The sequence below is a fragment of the Portunus trituberculatus genome, chromosome 37, assembly GCF_017591435.1.
Source record: "Portunus trituberculatus isolate SZX2019 chromosome 37, ASM1759143v1, whole genome shotgun sequence".
Taxonomy (NCBI): Eukaryota; Metazoa; Arthropoda; class Malacostraca; order Decapoda; family Portunidae; genus Portunus; species Portunus trituberculatus.
The window spans coordinates 10,445,663-10,453,162 of NC_059291.1; the positions used below are offsets into that span (position 1 = coordinate 10,445,663).

Below are 7,500 nucleotides of genomic sequence, written 5' to 3' on the forward strand. Positions count from 1 at the left end.
GAGAGAGAGAGAGAGAGAGAGAGGAAAACACACACACACACACACACACACACACACACACACACACACACACAGTGATAGGCCGGCAGACAAGAATACAAGAAGGCAGTCATTCCAGTCAGTCAGTCAGGCATCAAGGCAAGGCAAGTCACCCAGACCACACCTAAACTAACCCAACTGGTCCGTCTGTCACTTAATTTACCGCACGAAGTAACCCAAGCCCACCACTGAGCCATGCAAGCCACTAATCATTCGAATCCTCCTTATGAAACACTCCGCCGGTTTCAGTGACACCCACACGTCCCCTCCTCTTAAAGCCTCACCAACTGCTCCCCCTCCCCAACATCCCCACTCTCTCTCTCTCTCTCTCTGAAACAATTGAAGCGCCCAGTCATCAAATAAGAAATCTAGTGAGAAAAATAAGAGGAATGCGAAAAACTACAATAATTCTTTCAATACGGACGTGCATATCTACGTACAAACACTCGAACGCACGCACACACACACACGCACACACACACACACGTACATACACGATCACAAACACGTACGTACTTCCACAATTTCACTCCAACCCACATGCAATCCAACATTCACTTCGCTCTGCTGTTACCTCACAAAAAAAGCAAGGAAAAAAATGATGGAGAACTGGACAAGAACTAAAAAAAAAAAAAGAAAAAAAAAAAGTAAGAAATCGGACATTGCGACTTGAAACATCCACAATACATCTACCACTGCAATGACAAACACACAAGAGAACACAAACGATGAGGAACTCTGTAGGTGTCGGCGGAGCTTAACACAGACACACACACACACTCTCTCTCTCTCCCTCCCTCCTCCACACCAGGGTTCCTCAGGTAACCACTCACCGGCGTCCAAAGATGCCGCTACGTGTGATCACTAAGGCACCACAAGACCAACTGGCTGGCTCATTCTTTCTCCTCCTTACTTCCCTCCCTCCCTCACCCTCCAGCTCCCTCTCTCTCTCTCTCTCTCTCTCCCTCCGTCCTCCCTCTGCTCCTCCTTCCTTCAAAGAGCTGAGATCATGGGAGAGAGCCTTCATGTGTGTGTGTGTGTGTGTGTGTGTGTGTGTGTGTGTGTGTGTGTGTGTGTGAGAGAGAGAGAGAGAGAGAGAGAGAGAGAGAGAGAGAGAGAGAGAGAGAGAGAGAGAGAGAGAGAGAGAGAGAGAGAGAGAGAGAGAGAGAGAGAGAGAGAGAGAGAGAGAGAGAGAGAGAGAGAGAGAGAGAGAGAGAGAGAGAGAGAGAGAGAGAGAGAGAGTACATGCAATATCCAAAGATGAAGCAGAGGCAGAAGAAGAGGCGGAGAGAAAGAAAGAGCGAAAAAAGAAACACAACACACGGTGAAGGCCAAGAGAGAGAGAGAGAAAAAAAAAAAAAGTAAAATAAGCATAAAAAAAGCAAAAATCAGAAAGTATTTAAGAAACATCCCAAAGAAACACGAACAATAAACAAAGAAAAGGGCAGAAAAACGAAAACAGCAAAAAGGGAGTGAAAAAAAGAAAAATATAAACACACACACACACACACACACACACACACAATAGCAGCAGCAGTAGTGGTAGTATCAAAAACAACAACGACAACAAGAACAAGAATCAAAACATTACATAGCAACAAACCAAAACACACACACACACACACACACACACACACACACACACACACACACACACACACACACACATCTTTACCTACTTTCCCTTGCCTCTTTTTTTATGTATCTCCTACTTTTCTATCTAAAACATAAACTCTCCTTAAATTAAATTAAAAGAACAAACTAACATACATATATATTTACTTCTTCTCTTATTTTTTCCTTTATTTTTGCTTTCTTCTACTGTATCTAAACTCAAACATAAAACAGTGTGGGACATTTTAAGATATTTTGGCATGTTTTGAGGGCATTTTAAGACAGTTTGGGGTATTTTGAGGGCATTTTGAGACATTTTTAAGACAGTTGAGGGCATTTTAAGATAGTTTGGTATGTTTTGAGGGCATTTTAAGAGTTTGTGGTGTTTTGAGGGCATTTTAAGACAGTTTGGGGTTTTTGAGGACATTTTAAGATAGTTTGGCGTTTCTCTCTCTCTCTCTCTCTCTCTCTCTCTCTCTCTCTCTCTCTCTCTCTCTCTCTCTCTCTCTCTCTCTCTCTCTCTCTCTCTCTCTCTCTCTCTCTCTCTCTCTCTCTCTCTCTCTTTCTCTCTTGTTAGTAAATTTCCTTCTCTCTTTGCTCCACTTCACACATCACTACGACACCCATGCACTTCTCTTCTCAAGCACACGACCTTTCCACTTCACCACCAGTCCTTCTGTCTCTCCGTTTTTTATAAGCATATTTACTAATGTTTTTTTTTTTTGCCCCTCCCCCCCACCTCTCCTCTCTCTCTCCCTTGTCCATCTCTCTATCTCTGTCTCAGTATTGTCATTTAGTATTTGGGTTATCTGTGTGTGTGTGTGTGTGTGTGTGTGTGTGTGTGTGTGTGTGTTGCTTCCCTTTGCCTGACCTTCGGATTATCAGCGGCACCTTCTCGCTCTTCGTGGTCTGTTTAACCTCAACATTTGTTTTTCTTTCCCACATTTTTTTGTTTAGTTCATATTTATTAGATTGGTGTATAATTCAAGTAGTTTATTTCCTTTCTCCCTTGTTCTCCTTCTCTGATGCATTCTTCTCTCTCTCTCTCTCTCTCTCTCTCTCTCTCTCTCTCTCTCTCTCTCTCTCTCTCTCTCTCTCTCTCTCTCTCTCTCTCTCTCTCTCTCACATTTCATTTGTTCTCTATCCGATTGTCTGCCTATCCACCTGCCTGCCTGTCTATCCACCCGTCCCTCCTTTCCCTTTTTTCCTTTCCCTTCCATCCCTATCTTCGTACCCTTCATCCGTCCATCCTCTCTACCTGTCCCCGGCGGCCATTCCCTTTACTAACTCAACCCGTAATTACTCCCTACCTACCTGTCTCCCGGGCTCAGGTGCGGAGGTTGCATACGCACAACGCTATTTCCCAGTGAGGCAAGTTACGTATCCAAACCTCTCAGCCCCAGTAAACCCGCTCATTCCCGGCTCTTAAACTCCCTCAGAAAGGCCGCTAAAACCCCCATAGAGAAAGGAACTCCATTAACCCATATACCTGTTCTGTTTTTGGTGTGTAATGCGTAGAGTATGAAATTTTTATCTTTGTCAATTTCTTAATGATGTTTTTTGATCGAATTTTTGTTCTTAAGGCGATAATATCTTTGTGGATTTTCTTTTTATCTGTTTGTTGCGTCCATAGTCACTCTTACGTAAAAAATAGATGAGTAAATAGGTAAATAAGTGAATAAGCAAATTGAAAAAGGAAGTGAATAAGCGGATAAAAAATAATACATTGATAAATGAATATAACTAATAAACCGCTTTTTCATAATTGCTTACATTCACTTCTCACAACAATCTCTTCCGTACTAAGATAACCGTGAATAAAAAAAAAGAAATAGTTGAAATAAAAATTCCTATTCATTCCTTTTTTTTTTTTTTTTTTTCGAGTGTTTGTGCAGTGAAAAACAAAACAAAAAAAAACATTGCTTTGAATATAAAAAAGAGACCAAAACAGCTAAAGAACCAAAGGTCAAAAAGACACCACAACAGCCCTCCTCTTAAAAGGTATTAGTTCTCCGTTAATTCACCTCATCAATATATAGTTTTTTTCAGTCATGCATTGCGAAGTTAGCTGAGGTATCTAGCCAATAAAGACCTCTTTATTTAAACCTAAAGACATCACCACAACCTTACCTTAAAAAGAAATTCAATACACCATTAAACTATTAAGCCTTTTTCCATTCATTCATTGCAAGTCAAACTGAAGAATCCAGCCACCTAACACTTCTCTGTTTTAACATACAGACACCACCACAGCCTTCCATGGAGAGAAAGTTAGTACACCATTAACCTATTCAATCAAGCTTTTCATTCATGCATTGTGAGCCAAACCAAAGAATCCAGCCACCTAACACCTCTCTATTTTAACTTACAGACACCACCACAGCCTTCCATAGAGAGAAAGTTAGTACACCATTAAACTACTCAATCAAGATCCATTCCATTCATGCATTGCGAGTCAAGCTTAAGAACCCAGCCAACTAACACCTCTCTATTTAACTTACAGACACCACGACAGCCTTCCCTGGAGAGAAAGTTAGTACACCATTAACCTATTCAATCAAGCTTCTTTCCATTCATGCACTGCGAGTAAAAAAAATAAGAACTCAGCCAAGTAACACCTCCCTATTTAAGTCCCCATAGACGCCAACACAACTTTCCCTAGAGAGAAACTTAGTACTCCAACACACACAGCTCCACCAAGCTACACACATGCATTGTGAAGAAGATACAGCTGACTGTGATTGGAGGAGGAGAAACGATGAATCTCCCTTCTGGCCGAGTCCCTTTCTCTCTATACACTCCAAGCTCATGAGATCAGCGCGACCTTGAGGGAACAGGGAACTGGAGAACGGAAAGAGCCACGCCTGTTGTAAAAGGTACGAGAGAGGAATGCATAGAGTGAATGAGAATGAAGAGGTGGGATGAAGAAAGGTAAATGAGTAACTGTAGAGGAATGTATAGAGTGGATAAGGATGAACGAGAAGATATAGAGAAGGGTAACAGAAGAATTGGGAACACAAAGACAGATCCAAGTGGAAATATTTCATTAATTAACAAAAAAAAAAAAAAAAAAAACTGACAACAATTACATACTTTAGGTGACAAGAAAAAAAAAAAAGAATTACGGCTAATAGAATAAATATAAAGGAAGGAGGAATAGATGTAATAAAGGACAAAGAAGGGTAAAAGAAGGCAGACAGAGCACAATAGAAGAGAAAAGTTAGATAAAGGAAGGAATGGAGGAATGAAAGAAAGGAAAGAGATATTGTGAAAGAAAATTTGGTAGGGAAGGAAACTATAATGAAAGAAAGGAAATTACGAAAAAAAAACAAAGATGAGAGAGAGAGAGAGAGAGAGAGAGAGAGAGAGAGAGAGAGAGAGAGAGAGAGAGAGAGAGAGAGAGAGAGAGAGAGAGAGAGAGAGAGAGAGAGAGAGAATCACACAACAATAAGATACACAAATACACACGAAAAACGAAAACATATACGAGAATACATATGAAATACACAAAAAAAAAAAAAAAATGTAAAGAAAACGAAAATAAAGCAAAGAATAACGGAGACAGGCGTGACAAATGTAAAAAAGAGGAAGAGAATAGATGAGAGGGAGGAGGAGGAGGAGGAGGAGGAGGAGAAGGAGGGAGGTAAGAGGGATCGCATATTGCTTCATAAAGACACTGGTGACACAACACTAGCTGGAGACACGTCTATGAAAAACCAGGCATGTCTCTCTCTCTCTCTCTCTCTCTCTCTCTCTCTCTCTCTCTCTCTCTCTCTCTCTCTCTCTCTCTCTCTCTCTCATTGTTTACCATTCCTCATCTTATATTCTTTCTGTCTACCTCTGTACATCTGCCTATCTGTCTGTCTTATCCCTTCCCCCCCTCTCTCTCTTTCTCTCTAAGGCACACCAACCATAACATTGAAAGAAGTGCCTGCTGCTGCTACAAGAGTCCTCCGTTAGGCAGGAAGGTAAGCTAAGACATGTCACTGTTACGTCATGCCCTTCCTGGTGAACGTAAAGTCTGTAGTCACGTATAGTGGTAGCCTTAAGTGAGCCGCTTTACTCCTTTCTTACGCTAGAGAGAGAGAGAGAGAGAGAGAGAGAGAGAGAGAGAGAGAGAGAGAGAGAGAGAGAGAGAGAGAGAAAGAAAGGTGAGAATGATTACAAAGGTGGAGTGTCTGTGGGAAGGTGTAAGTGAGTGCTAGAGGGGCTTATCTCAGCCACAGGTGAAGTTTGGACAGGTGTGCTGCCTTGTATCATTAAAATGCACCTCAGCCTTTACCTGCGTCCTTCCCTTTCTCTCTGTCTACGCCCTATAGTTCTGCGCCCACTCTCTCTCTCTCTCTCTCTCTCTCTCTCTCTCTCTCTCTCTCTCTCTCTCTCTCTCTTTGTAAGCCTTCGTATAAGTGCCAAATTCTAGTTCAAACCTATTTTTTTCTTCTCCTCCTCCTTCTTCTCTTTTCTCTGTCCTCCTACTCCTTTTTCATCTTCTCCCTCCTACTTCTCTTCCTTTCCTCCTCCTCCTCCTCCTCCTCCTCCTCCTCCTCCTCCTCTTCCTACTCTTTCTCACGTTCCCAGCTTTCCATTTTAACCTTGGCTTTCTCTCTTTCTCTTTCCTTCTCCTTTCCTTTCTCCTTTCATTCCCTCTCATGTTGTGTGTTGTTGTTTATCATTTTGTTCATCTTTTCTTTCTTTTCTCTGTTCGTACGTACAAGTGGTATCTTCTGCCTGCACTCATCCATTCATTCTCTTTATCTTTTTCTCTTCCTGTGTGTGTGTGTGTGTGTGTGTGTGTGTGTGTGTGTGTGTGTTCACTTTCTCTCACTCACTTTCAGCTGCCCAACTTTCGCTCTCGGTATGGTCAGCCCAGTTACGTTCTCTCTCTCTCTCTCTCTCTCTCTCTCTCTCTCTCTCTCTCTCTCTCTCTCTCTCGTTCACTTTACTGTTACTCGTTTTGAAACACAGACCGCACACATCTGAGGAAATTCTTACGCACACACACGCACACACACACACACACACACACACACACACACACACACACACACACACACACACACACACACACACACACACACACTGCTTGCTAGACTGTCCCCGTCACTACCTCTTTAAATAAAAACTTGTAAATTCATACTTTCGCTGCCGTCTCCTCCTCCTCTTTCTCCTGCTTCTCCTCTTCCTTCTCTTCCTCCTCCTCCTCCTCCTCCTCCTCCTCTTCCTTCTCTTCCTCCTCCTCCTCCTCCTCCTCCTCCTCGGATGCCGCCATAGTACATCCGGTGAGGGTACTTTCTATTCCTTTATCATAAAAAAAGAAGAAAGGGAGGAAAAAAAAGTCAGGTGAAGAGAGAAAGGGAAGAGTGCTCTCCGATTTGGTTGAATTGTTTGGTTTAGCAAGTGAATGTAATATGATCATTCTCTCTCTCTCTCTCTCTCTCTCTCTCTCTCTCTCTCTCTCTCTCTCTCTCTCTCTCTCTCTCTTTCTCTCTCTCTCTCTCTCTCTCTCTTTGGTAAGGTCTTTACCTTCTTTGCTGCATTCTTCATTAAGTTTTCTGGTTCTTATCCCAAGCCACTCCACCCCACTCCACTCCACTCCTCTCCGCTCCCTTTCCTCCGGCACCCTCTCACCGTCCTCCTACCTCCTCCCTTTCTCCTCCTCTGCACTGTACACTCCTCTAAGCGGAAGCAGGTCGCTTACCCCTCGCGGCTGCCAGCGGTCGCCAGAGAGAAACACACCACAATATGCTTCCAACTGACAACCTTTCGAGTGGTGACAGAAAAACGATTTAGCTTCCCTCTCGCTCCCCTTGGGCACACCGCCACTTAGGAGGCCTCGGGGACGTCTAA

General features: G+C 42.8%; 1 protein-coding gene across 1 annotated transcript in view; it reads right to left on the reverse strand.

Moving 5' to 3' along the window:
- The window catches only part of LOC123513966 (proteoglycan 4-like), a 60,479-nt gene extending 59,537 nt beyond the window's left edge, over positions 1–942 (reverse strand). Inside the window, exon 1 of the mRNA XM_045271470.1 lies at positions 873–942. The gene's annotated coding sequence lies outside the window, so the exon portion shown is untranslated. The remainder of the gene's footprint in view (positions 1–872) is intronic.
- Between the last annotated feature and the right edge of the window lie 6,558 nt (positions 943–7,500).